Consider the following 12,897-nt stretch of genomic DNA (forward strand, 5'->3'; position numbering starts at 1 on the left):
TCCCCCCCCACAACCTCCCCGCTCGACCCTATCCCCTCCCACCTCCTCCGTTACCTCTCCCCTTCTGCCTGTTCCCATCTTGCCCACCTTCTCAATCTCTCCCTTTCATCAGGCACTGTCCCCTCTGCCTTCAAGCATGCTCTTGTCTCCCCTATTCTTAAAAAACCTACCCTTGATCCTAACACTCTCTCCAACTATCGACCCATCTCTCTCCTCCCCTTTGCCTCCAAACTTCTTGAGCGTATTGTCTATAATCGCCTCACTGCCTTTCTTTCCTCTAACTCACTGCTTGACCCATTCCAGTCTGGTTTCCGTTCTCTCCACTCCACTGAAACTGCCCTCACAAAAGTCTGCAATGACCTCCATGCAGCCAAATCTAAGGGCCACTACTCTCTGCTTATTCTTCTTGACCTCTCTGCTGCTTTTGACACTGTGGACCATCCTCTCCTTCTGAAAATCCTTCACTCTCTTGGTCTGCGTGATACTGCCCTCTCCTGGCTGTCCTCCTACCTCTCTGATCGTTCCTTCTCTGTCTCCTCTCATGATGCTACCTCCCCCCCACTTCCACTAACTGTTGGTGTCCCCCAAGGCTCTGTTCTTGGTCCTCTCCTTTTCTCTCTCTATACATCCTCTTTAGGTGAACTCATTAGTTCTTTTAACTTCCAATATCACCTCTATGCTGATGACACTCAAATCTACCTCTCCTCCCCTGATCTCTCCATGGCTCTCCTCACTCGTACCTCAAACTGTCTTTCTGCTATCTCTTCCTGGATGTCTCAGCGCTTTCTTAAACTCAACATGTCTAAGACTGAGCTGATCATCTTCCCACCCTCCCGCACAGCCTCACCTCCCACAATCTCATTATCCATTGATGGCACGACTATCTCCCCTAGCCCCCAAGTACGCTGTCTTGGCGTAATCCTTGACTCCTCCCTCTCCTTCAAACCACACATTCAGCACCTCTCACAAACCTGTCATTTTCATCCCAAAAACATTTCTAGAATCAGACCTTTTCTCACACAGGATGCCACTAAGATCATTATTCACTCACTGATTATTTCCAGACTGGACTACTGTAATCTCCTCTTAACTGGCCTCCCTGACAATCACCTCTCTCCACTCCAATCTATCCTCAATGCTGCTGCCCGGCTCATCTTCCTCACCAAACGCACTACGTCTACCTCCCCTCTCCTACAGGCCCTCCACTGGCTTCCCTTCCCTTTCAGAATCCAATTCAAACTTCTCACACTCACTTACAAAGCCCTCACCCACTCCTCTCCCATCTACATCTCTGACCTTATCTCCCTTTACTCTCCCACCCGTCCTCTTCGCTCTGCTAATGCACGCCGTCTCTCCTGTCTTCTGATTACTTCCTCCCACTCCTATCTCCAAGATTTTTCATGTGCTGCTCCCTTTCTCTGGAATTCTTTACCTCTCCCCCTCAGACTCTCCACCTCTCTACAAAACTTCAAACAGGCTCTTAAGACCCATTTCTTTACCAAACCTAGCCAAATCTCAACATAACCCTCTGTTCCACGCTCTCTATGTACCCCATCTGTGTCATCCCTGTCTGTCTACCCCTCCCCTTAGAATGTAAGCTCTCATGAGTAGGGCCCTCTTCCTTCATGTGCTTATACTTTTCTTACTTTAATAATCCTCAACTGCCCAGATCCCACAGTTTTTTGACCACCTGGAACTTATCTCTATGTTTACTGGTGTAGTTATGCTTAGTTGCCCTGTACTTGTCCTATATTGTATTCAACTGTAAGTCACTGTTTTCCTATTTTTTATGTGCATTTGTACTCTGTAATTGGGTGCTGCGGAACCCTTGTGGCGCCATATAAATAAAGGATAATAATAATAATAATCTGTATCTCTTTCTGCTGCCTACTGTGAGACTGCCCACAGCCATCCCACAGAACTGGCTCTGGTTACACATGCAGAGTATTTAGAGAAGGCCAACTGGAGGCGGAGAAGTATAGAGGGTCCACAGTGAAATAACCAGGGGGTAAATTTACTAAGATGGGAGTTCCGTTTAAGATGGGATGTTGCCCATAGCAACCAATCAGATTTCAGTTATTATCTTCTAGCTGGTGCTAGATAAATGAGAAGTAGAATCTGATTGGTTGCTATGGGCAACATCCCATCTTAAATAGATATCCCATCTTAGTAAATTTACCCCCAGGCCTCCACAAATAAACTAGCTGTCCAGAGGACTCATTACCTTATACAAGTTGAGTATCCCTTATCCAAAATTCAAAATCACATGTTTGGTTCCCCTACAGAGATAATGACACATGTATGTTTAGGTTTATTGGTGTATATATATTTATGTGTGTTCTGTTTGTTATGTGTTTCATTGCTGTTTGGCACTGAGGACCGGGGACTACCACGAAAAATGTCGGCCAGTTGGTCTTAATAAATGACATTGCATTAAGGATCATTCAAGGGTCTGATGAGTGCCGCCATCATCTTGCTACTATATATATATATTTATATATATATATATTAATACCATCAGCAGCACTCCACATTGATCACAGATAGTTGAAATGCCGTTGCCCTCCAGGTGTGACAGGTCGTATCCATATCACCATAGACAAAAACTGGTAGTTGGCGGCACTCACAGCATGATAAAAAACCACAGCACTAGGGTCTGCTTTATCAACGTTTCAATGTTTAGTCAAACATTTTTGTCAGGACAACCACCACATACAAGGTAAGTGTTTTTGTATGTGGTGGTTGTCCTGACGAAAATGTTTAACTAAACATTGAAACATTGATAAAGCAGACCCTAGTGCTGTGGTTTTTTATCATGCCCTGAGTGCCACCGACTACCAGTGTTATATATATATATATATATATATATACTGCTCAAAAAAATAAAGGGAACACTAAAATAACACATCTTGGATCTGAATGAATGAAATATTCTTATTAAATACTTTGTTCTTTACATAGTTGAATGTGCTGACAACAAAATCACACAAAAATTTTTGTTAACCCATGGAGGTTGGGATTTGCAGTCACCCTCAAAATTAAAGTGGAAAGACACACTACAGGCTGATTCAACTTTGATGTAATGTCCTTAAAACAAGTCAAAATGAGGCTCAGTAGTGTGTGTGGCCTCCTCGTGCCTGTATGACCTCCCTACAACCCACACAAGTGGCTCAGGTAGTGCAGCTAATCCAGGATGGCACATCAATGCGAGCTGTGGCAAGAAGGTTTGCTGTGTCTGTCAGAGTAGTGTCCAGAGCATGGAGGCGCTACCAGGAGACAGGCCAGTACATCAGGAGACGTGGAGGAGGCCATAGGAGGGCAACAACCCAGCAGCAGGATCGCTACCTCCGCCTTTGTGCAAAGAGAAACAGGAGGAGCACTGCCAGAGCCCTGCAAAATGACCTCCAGCAAGCCACAAATGTGCATGTGTCTACTCAAACAATCAGAAACAGACTCCATGAGGGTGGTATGAGGGCCAGAAGCCCACAGGTGGGGGTTGTGCTTACAGCCCAACACCGTGCAGGACGTTTGGCATTTGCCAGAGAACACCAAGATTGGCAAATTCGCCACTGGCGCCCTGTGCTCTTCACAGATGAAAGCAGGTTCTCACTGAGCACATGTGACAGACGTGACAGAGTCTGGAGACGCCAAGGAGAACATTCTGCTGCCTGCAACATCCTCCAGCATGACCGGTTTGGCAGTGGATCAGTAATGGTGTGGGGTGGCATTTCTTTGGGAGGCCGCACAGCCCTCCATGTGTTCGCCAGAGGTAGCCTGACTGCCATTAGATACCGTGGAGAGCCGGCTCCGGTCAGCGGCCCGCGTGACCTCCGTGTGCGGCCTCCACTTCCGCTGACATCAGCATACTACGTCTGGACATTCCGTAGCAACGCGTCTTGCATTGCCCGGTGACGGAGAAGCGAGAAGCCGATCCCCCAGCTGTCTGGCGTTATCGGACGCATTGCTATGGAATGTCCAGACGTAGTAGGCTGACATCACCAGAAGTGGAGGCCGCGCACGGAGGTCGCACGGGCCGCTGACCGGATCCGGCTCTCCCCATGGGCGGTGGTCCTCTCCTATTTAGGTAAGCTGTTTTATTATATTTTGTTCTGCTGTCTACTAGGCTTTGTGGATGGTGCTTGCATAGCACCGAAACGTCAGCCCAGAATGTAGCATTGATGCAGCTTTGTATTTACATGCTCTATTACTAAACACTACTTTTTCACCACTTGGAGTGCTGCAGGTTTTGCTTATCCATATATATATATATATATATATATATTTACTGTATATATATATATATATATATACACACACACACACACACACACACACATAATATGTAATATATATGCCATTACCTCAGCAGGGGACCCAAAAATGTGAGATTTTGAATTTTGGATAAGGGATACTCAACCTGTAGTCACCTTGAATCTTGAAAGGGTCCCGATTTCAGCAGGGGAGAGCATGTTTTGCCTGTGGACTATAGTTTGGCCATGGTTGATCGGTCTATACCTTTTTGTTTAATAAGCTTTAATGAAAAATAAAATGTGTGTATTTTTCTTTATATCTTTATTGGTCTATATTCTTCAATCTATTACCAATATGTAGATACTGTAGAGTTAGGTTTTAACTAAAGTGTAAAATGGGGAAAGAGGTTCTAATGCATTTTGTCTATGTAAGACTACATGATAGGGTGAAAATAACAATAAACTTGAGTGGCTTTTATACATTTTCTAATCAGCTTAATTGTGCATTGATTAATTCCTTTAGCACTCTGTTGTGCATGGGTAGTAGTGTGATATTACTGGTATTCCATGTATGAGTGATAAACTAAAAGTCCAGGTCAGTTGGTTCAGAAAGTCTGATATAAATTCTTTAAACATTAATAAATAATGGACTGAGATATCAAGCAACATATTAAAACAAATTAAAGTCTTATGAAATAAATTGTCTATACTTATAATTGTTCTAGAATGTAGCTATAGGAGATATTATATTGAAGGAATTTCCAAAAATGGTTAGGATGCCATAGTAGATCACATAATTTTATAAACAGGAAGTTATCATAATGATTGACGTGCAAAGTGCATTTTGTTAGTGGACTCCAACAATAATGTGTAGTATGGCTTTATCCACTACTTAGGAAGGGAAATGCCCCATATACTTAAATGTGTGAACCTATCGTTGTATTGTAAATTATATATAAAATCACTAGAATTACATGTACAGTATATAGGTAAATCAGGGATATACAAATTCATACTGTACATAAAAGCAGTGACTTACAGAAAATAACTATCTAAAATTGAAAGAAACCAACACATACCTTTGTAAAAAAAACTGTATTTTTTATCATAATAGTTTTATAATTAGAGATATGAGGGTTTGGTTAATTTAAATCCAAATATACTAGTGATGAGCGGGTTCGGTTCCTCGGAATCCGAACCCCCCCGAACTTCACCCATTTTACACGGTTCCGAGGCGGACTCAAATCTTCCCGCCTTGCTCGGTTAAACCGAGCGCGCCCGAACGTCATCATCCCGCTGTCGGATTCTCTCGAGATTCGTATTCTATATAAGGAGCCACGCGTCGCCGCCATTTTCACTCGTGCATTGGAGATGATAGGGAGAGGACGTGTGCAGCGTTCTCTTAGTTGTGTTCAGTGTGCTGCAAATATCTGTGCTCAGTGTGCTGCACATATCTGTGCTCAGTGTGCTTGCAAATATCTGTGCTCAGTGTGCTGAAAATATCTACGTTCTCTTCCTGAAAAACGCTCCATATCTGTGCTGCATTGTAGTATATAGTAGGAGGACAGTGCTGAATTTTGCTGACCAGTGACCACCAGTATTATATCACTGCTCTACCTACCTCTGTGTCGTCAAGTATACTATCCATCCATACCTGTGGTGCATTTAAGTTTTACGCAGTGGTAGGAGGACAGTTCATAATATTGCTGTCCACCAGTATATAATATATAGCAGTACGGTACAGTAGTCCACTGCTCTACCTACCTCTGTGTCGTCAAGTATACTATCCATCCATACCTGTGGTGCATTTTAGTTGTTGTGCGCAGTATATATAGTAGGAGGACAGTGCATAATTTTGCTGACCACCAGTATATAATATATAGCAGTACGGTACAGTAGTCCACTGCTCTACCTACCTCTGTGTCGTCAAGTATACTGTCCTTCCATACCTGCGGTGCAATTAAGTTTTGCGCATTATATATAGTAGGAGGATAGTGCATAATTTTGCTGACCACCAGTATATAATATATAGCAGTACGGTACAGTAGTCCACTGCACTACCTACCTCTGTGTCGTCAAGTATACTATCCATCCATACCTGTGGTGCATTTAAGTTTTGCGCAGTAGTGGGAGGACAGTGCATAACTTTGCTGACCACCAGTATATAATATATAGCAGTACGGTACAGTAGTCCACTGCTCTACCCACCTCTGTATCGTCAAGTACACTATCCATCCATACCTGTGGTGTATTTAAGTTTTGCGCAGTATATATAGTAGGAGGACAGTGCATAATTTTGCTGACCACCAGTATATAATATATAGCAGTACGGTACAGTAGTCCACTGCTCTACCTACCTCTGTGTCGTCAAGTATACTATCCATCCATACCTGTGGTGCATTTAAGTTTTGCGCAGTAGTAGGAGGACAGTGCATAATTTTGCTGACCACCAGTATATAATATATAGCAGAACGGTACAGTAGTCCACTGCTCTACCTACCTCTGTGTCATCAAGTATACTATCCATCCATACCTGTGGTGCATTTAAGTTTTGTGCAGTATATATAGTAGGAGGACAGTGCAGAATTTTGCTGACCACCAGTATATAATATATAGCAGGACGGTACAGTAGTCTACTGCTCTACCTACCTTTATATCGTCAAGTAAACTATCCATCCATACCTGTGGTGCATTTAAGTTTTGCGCAGTATATATAGTAGGAGGACAGTGCATAATTTTGCTGACCACCTGTATATAATATATAGCAGTACAGTACAGCAGTCCACTGCTCTACCTACCTCTGTGTCATCAAGTATACTATCCATCCATACCTGTGGTGCATTTAAGTTTTGCGCAGTAGTAGGAGGACAGTGCATAATTTTGCTGACCACCAGTATATAATATATAGCAGAACGGTACAGTACTCCACTGCTCTACCTACCTCTGTGTCGTCAAGTGTACTATCCATCCATACCTGTGGTGCATTTAAGTTTTGTGCAGTATATATAGTAGGAGGACAGTGCAGAATTTTGCTGACCAACAGTATATAATATATAGCAGTACGGTACAGTAGTCCACTGCTCTACCTACCTCTGTGTCGTCAAGTATACTATCCATCCATACCTGTGGTGCATTTAAGTTTTGCGCAGTAGTAGGAGGACAGTGCATAATTTCGCTGACCACCAGTATATAATATAAAGCAGTACGGTTCAGTAGTCCACTGCTCTACCTACCTCTGTGTCGTCAAGTATACTATCCATCCATACCTGTGGTGCATTTAAGTTTTGCGCAGTAGTGGGAGGACAGTGCATAACTTTGCTGACCACCAGTATATAATATATAGCAGTACGGTACAGTAGTCCACTGCTCTACCTACCTCTGTATCGTCAAGTACACTATCCATCCATACCTGTGGTGCATTTAAGTTTTGCACAGTATATATAGTAGGAGGACAGTGCATAATTTTGCTGACCACCAGTATATAATATATAGCAGTACGGTACAGTAGTCCACTGCTCTGCCTACCTCTGTGTCGTCAAGTATACTATCCATCCATACCTGTGGTGCATTTAAGTTTTGCGCAGTAGTAGGAGGACAGTGCATAATTTTGCTGACCACCAGTATATAATATATAGCAGAACGGTACAGTAGTCCACTGCTCTACCTACCTCTGTGTCATCAAGTATACTATCCATCCATACCTGTGGTGCATTTAAGTTTTGTGCAGTATATATAGTAGGAGGACAGTGCAGAATTTTGCTGACCACCAGTATATAATATATAGCAGTACGGTACAGTAGTCTAGTGCTCTACCTACCTCTATATCGTCAAGTAAACTATCCATCCATACCTGTGGTGCATTTAAGTTTTGCGCAGTACAGATAGTAGGAGGACAGTGCATAATTTTGCTGACCACATGTATATAATATATAGCAGTACAGTATAGCAGTCCACTGCTCTACCTACCTCTGTGTCATCAAGTATACTATCCATCCATACCTGTGGTGCATTTAAGTTTTGCGCAGTAGTAGGAGGACAGTGCATAATTTTGCTGACCACCAGTATATAATATATAGCAGAACGGTACAGTACTCCACTGCTCTACCTACCTCTGTGTCGTCAAGTGTACTATCCATCCATACCTGTGGTGCATTTAAGTTTTGCGCAGTATATATAGTAGGAGGACAGTGCAGAATTTTGCTGACCAACAGTTTATAATATATAGCAGCACGGTACAGTAGTCCACTGCTCTACCTACCTCTGTGTCGTCAAGTATACTATCCATCCATACCTGTGGTGCATTTAAGTTTTGCGCAGTAGTAGGAGGACAGTGCATAATTTCACTGACCACCAGTATATAATATATAGCAGTACGGTACAGTAGTCCACTGCTCTACCTACCTCTATATCGTCAAGTAAACTATCCATCCGTACCTGTGGTGCATTTAAGTTTTGCGCAGTAGTAGGAGGACAGTGCATCATTTTGCTGACCACCTGTATATAATATATAGCAGTACGGTACAGTAGTCCGCTGCTCTACTTACCTCTGTGTCGTCAAGTATACTATCCATCCATACCTGTGGTCTATTTAAGTTTTGCGCTGTAGTAGGAGGACAGTGCATAATTTTGCTGACCACCAGTATATAATATATAGCAGTACGGTACAGTAGTCCACTGCTCTACCTACCTCTGTGTCGTCAATTATACTATCCATCCATACCTGTGGTGCATTTAAGTTTTGCGCAGTAGTAGGAGGACAGTGCATCATTTTGCTGACCACCTGTATATAATATATAGCAGTACGGTACAGTAGTCCGCTGCTCTACTTACCTCTGTGTCGTCAAGTATACTATCCATCCATACCTGTGGTCTATTTAAGTTTTGCGCTGTAGTAGGAGGACAGTGCATAATTTTGCTGACCACCAGTATATAATATATAGCAGTACGGTACAGTAGTCCACTGCTCTACCTACCTCTGTGTCGTCAATTATACTATCCATCCATACCTATGGTGCATTTAAGTTTTGTGCAGTATATATAGTAGGTGACAGTGCAGAATTTTGCTGACCACCAGTATATAATATATAGCAGTACGGTACAGTAGTCCACTGCTCTACCTACCTCTGTGTCGTCAAGTATACTATCCATCCATACCTGTGGTGCATTTAAGTTTTGCGCAGTAGTAGGAGGACAGTGCATAATTTTGCTGACCACCATTATATAATATATAGCAGTACGGTACAGTAGTCCACTGCTCTACCTACCTCTGTGTCGTCAAGTATACTATCCATCCATAGCTGTTGTGCATTTAAGTTTAACGCAGTAGTAGGAGGACAGTGCATAATTTTGCTGACCACCAGTATATAATATATAGCAGTACGGTACAATAGTCCACTGCTCTACCTACCTGTTTGTCGTCAAGTATACTATCCATCCACACCTGTGGTGCATTTTATTAGTTGTGCGCAGTATATATAGTAGGAGGACAGTGCATTATTTTGCTGACCACCAGTATATAATATATAGCAGTACGGTACAGTAGGCCATTGCTGTTGATATATTACTGGCATATAATTCCACACATTAAAAAATGGAGAACAAAAAGTTTATTTAGCAGTCTGACACTGTCCCACATCGCAGACTGCTAAATAAACTTGAAAGCCTGGGGGTGTATTATAAATCAGTTAAATGGATAAGAACCTGGTTGCAGGATAGGAAACAGACAGTCATAGTTAATGGAGTGCAATCTATGGAGGGAAATGTTACCAGTGGAGTACCCCAGGGATCTGTACTTGGTCCAGTTCTCTTTAATATCTTTGTTGGAGACATTGCAGATGGTATTGAAGGGAAGATATGCCTTTTTGCAGATGATACAAAGATATGCAACATGGTAGACACACCGGGAGGGGTCAAACAAATGATTAATGACCTAGGTAGGCTTGAGAAATGGTCAAGAACGTGGCAACTACAGTTTAATGCTAAAAAATGCAAAATCATGCACTTGGGTCTCAAAAACCCAAAGGCTAAGTATAGTATCAAGGGTACTATAATGGAAACTACTGAGGAGGAAAGAGATTTAGGAGTCACTATTTCAAGGGACTTGAAGGCAGGAAAGCAATGCAACAAAGCAATGAGAAAGGCAAGTCAGATGCTTTTTTGCATAGGGAGAGGAATCAGTAGCAGGAAAAAAGAAGTGATAATGCCACTGTATAGGTCATTGGTACGGCCCCATCTGGAATACTGTGTCCAGTTCTGGAGACCCTATCTCCAGAAGGATATAAATACATTAGAGAGTGTACAAAGAAGAGCAACTAAAATGGTGCATGGCATACATCACAAAACTTACCCGGAAAGGCTAAAAGATCTTAACATGTATAGTTTGGAGGAGAGAAGGGAAAGGGGGGGACATGATAGAAACTTTCAAATATATCAAGGGTCTTAACAAAGTTCAGGAGGGAAACATTCTTCAAAGGAAAAGAAGTATTAGAACTCGAGGGCATACATTGAGACTTGAGGGGGGGAGGTTCAGGGGAAATTTAAGGAAAAATTACTTCACAGAAAGGGTAGTGGATAAGTGGAATAGCCTCCCATCAGAGGTGGTAGAGGCTAAGACTGAAGGGCAATTTAAACATGCTTGGGACAGGCATATGAATATCCTTACAAAGAATTAAGGTTAAAAAAGGGTTGAAATTGCCTAAAGGATAAAATAAAAAAGGGGCAGACTAGATGGGCCAAGTGGTTCTTATCTGCCGTCAAATTCTATGTTTCTATGTTTCTAAAAATGTGGAGGGTAAAATAGGGAAAGATCAAGATCCACTTCCACCTCGTGCTGAAGCTGCTGCCACTAGTCATGGCCGAGACGATGAAATGCCATCAACATCGTCTGCCAAGGCCGATGCCCAATGTCATAGTAGAGAGCATGTAAAATCCAAAAAACAAAAGTTCAGTAAAATGACCCAAAAATAAAAATTAAAAGCGTCTGAGGAGAATCGTAAACTTGCCAATATGCCATTTACAACACGGAGTGGCAAGTAATGACTGAGACCCTGGCCTATGTTCATGGCTAGTGGTTCAGATTCACATGAGGATGGAAGCACTCATCCTCTCGCTAGAAAAATGAAAAGACTTAAGCTGGCAAAAGCACAACAAAGAACTGTGTGTTCTTCTAAATTACAAATCCCCAAGGAGAGTCCAATTGTGTCGGTTGCGGTGCCTGACCTTCCCAACACTGGACGGGAAGAGGTGGCGCCTTCCACCATTTGCATGCCCCCTGCAAGTGCTGGAAGGAGCACCCGCAGTCCAGTTCCTGATAGTCAAATTGAAGATGTCACTGTTAAAGTACACCAGGATGAGGATATGGGTGTTGCTGGCGCTGAGGAGGAAATTGACAAGGAGGATTCTGATGGTGAGGTGGTTTGTTTAAGTCAGGCACCCGGGGAGACACCTGTTGTCTGTGGGACGAATATGGCCATTGATATGCCTGGTCAAATTACAAAAAAAATCACCTCTTCGGTGTGGAATTATTTCAACAGAAATGCGGACAACTGGTGTCAAGCCGTGTGTTGCCTTTGTCAAGCTGTAATCAGTAGGGGTAAGGACGTTAACCACCTAGTAACATCCTCCCTTATACGTCACCTGGAGCGCATTCATCAGAAGACATTGAAAAGTTCAAAAACTTTGGGTGACAGCGGAAGTAGTCCACTGCCAACTAAATCCCTTCCTCTTGTAACCAAGCTCCTGCAAACTACACCATCAACTCCCTCAGTGTCAATTTCCTCCTTAGACAGGAAAGCCAATAGTCCTGCAGGCCATGGCACTGTCAAGTCTGACGAGTCCTCTCCTACCTGGGATTCCTCCGACGCATTCTTGAGTGTAATGCCTACTGCTGCTGGCGCTGCTGTTGTTGCTGCTGGGAGTCGATCGTCATCCCAGAGGGGAAGTCGGAAGACCACTTGTACTACTTCCAGTAAGCAATTGACTGTCCAACAGTCCTTTGCGAGGAAGATGTAATATCACAGCAGTCATGCTGCTGCAAAGCGGATAACTCAGGCCTTGGCAGCCTGGGCGGTGTTAAATGTGTTTCCAGTATCCACCGTTAATTCACAGGAAACTAGAGATTTGCTTGAGGTACTGTGTCCCCGGTACCAAATACCATCTAGGTTCAATTTCTCTAGGCAGGCGATACCGAGAATGTACACAGACCTCAGAAAAAGAGTCACCAGTGTCCTAAAAAATGCAGTTGTACCCAATGTCCACTTAACCACGGACATGTGGACAAGTGGAGCAGGGCAGACTAAGGACTATATGACTGTGACAGCCCACTGGGTAGCTGTATTGCCTCCCGCAGCAAGAAAAGCAGCGGCGGCACCAGTAGCAGCATCTCACAAACTCCAACTCATTCCTAGGCAGGCTACGCTTTGTATCACCGATTTCCATAAGAGGCACACATCTGACAACCTCTTACGGAAACTGAGGAACATCATCGCAGAATGGCTTACCCCAATTGGACTCTCCTGGGGATTTGTGACATTGGACAAAGCCACCAATATTGTGCGTGCATTACATCTGGGCAAATTCCAGCATGTCCCATGTATTGCACATACATTGAATTTGGTGTGCAGAATTATTTAAAAAACGACAGGGGCGT

General features: G+C 43.2%; 1 long non-coding RNA gene across 1 annotated transcript in view; it reads right to left on the reverse strand.

Annotated features, from left to right (window-relative positions):
• LOC134947714 (uncharacterized) overlaps window positions 1-12,897 on the reverse strand; it is a 137,078-nt gene that overhangs the window by 5,363 nt on the left and 118,818 nt on the right. The gene's annotated exons all lie outside the window — the stretch shown is intronic.

Source organism: Pseudophryne corroboree, chromosome 8 (assembly GCF_028390025.1).
Source record: "Pseudophryne corroboree isolate aPseCor3 chromosome 8, aPseCor3.hap2, whole genome shotgun sequence".
In the NCBI taxonomy this organism is placed as follows: Eukaryota; Metazoa; Chordata; class Amphibia; order Anura; family Myobatrachidae; genus Pseudophryne; species Pseudophryne corroboree.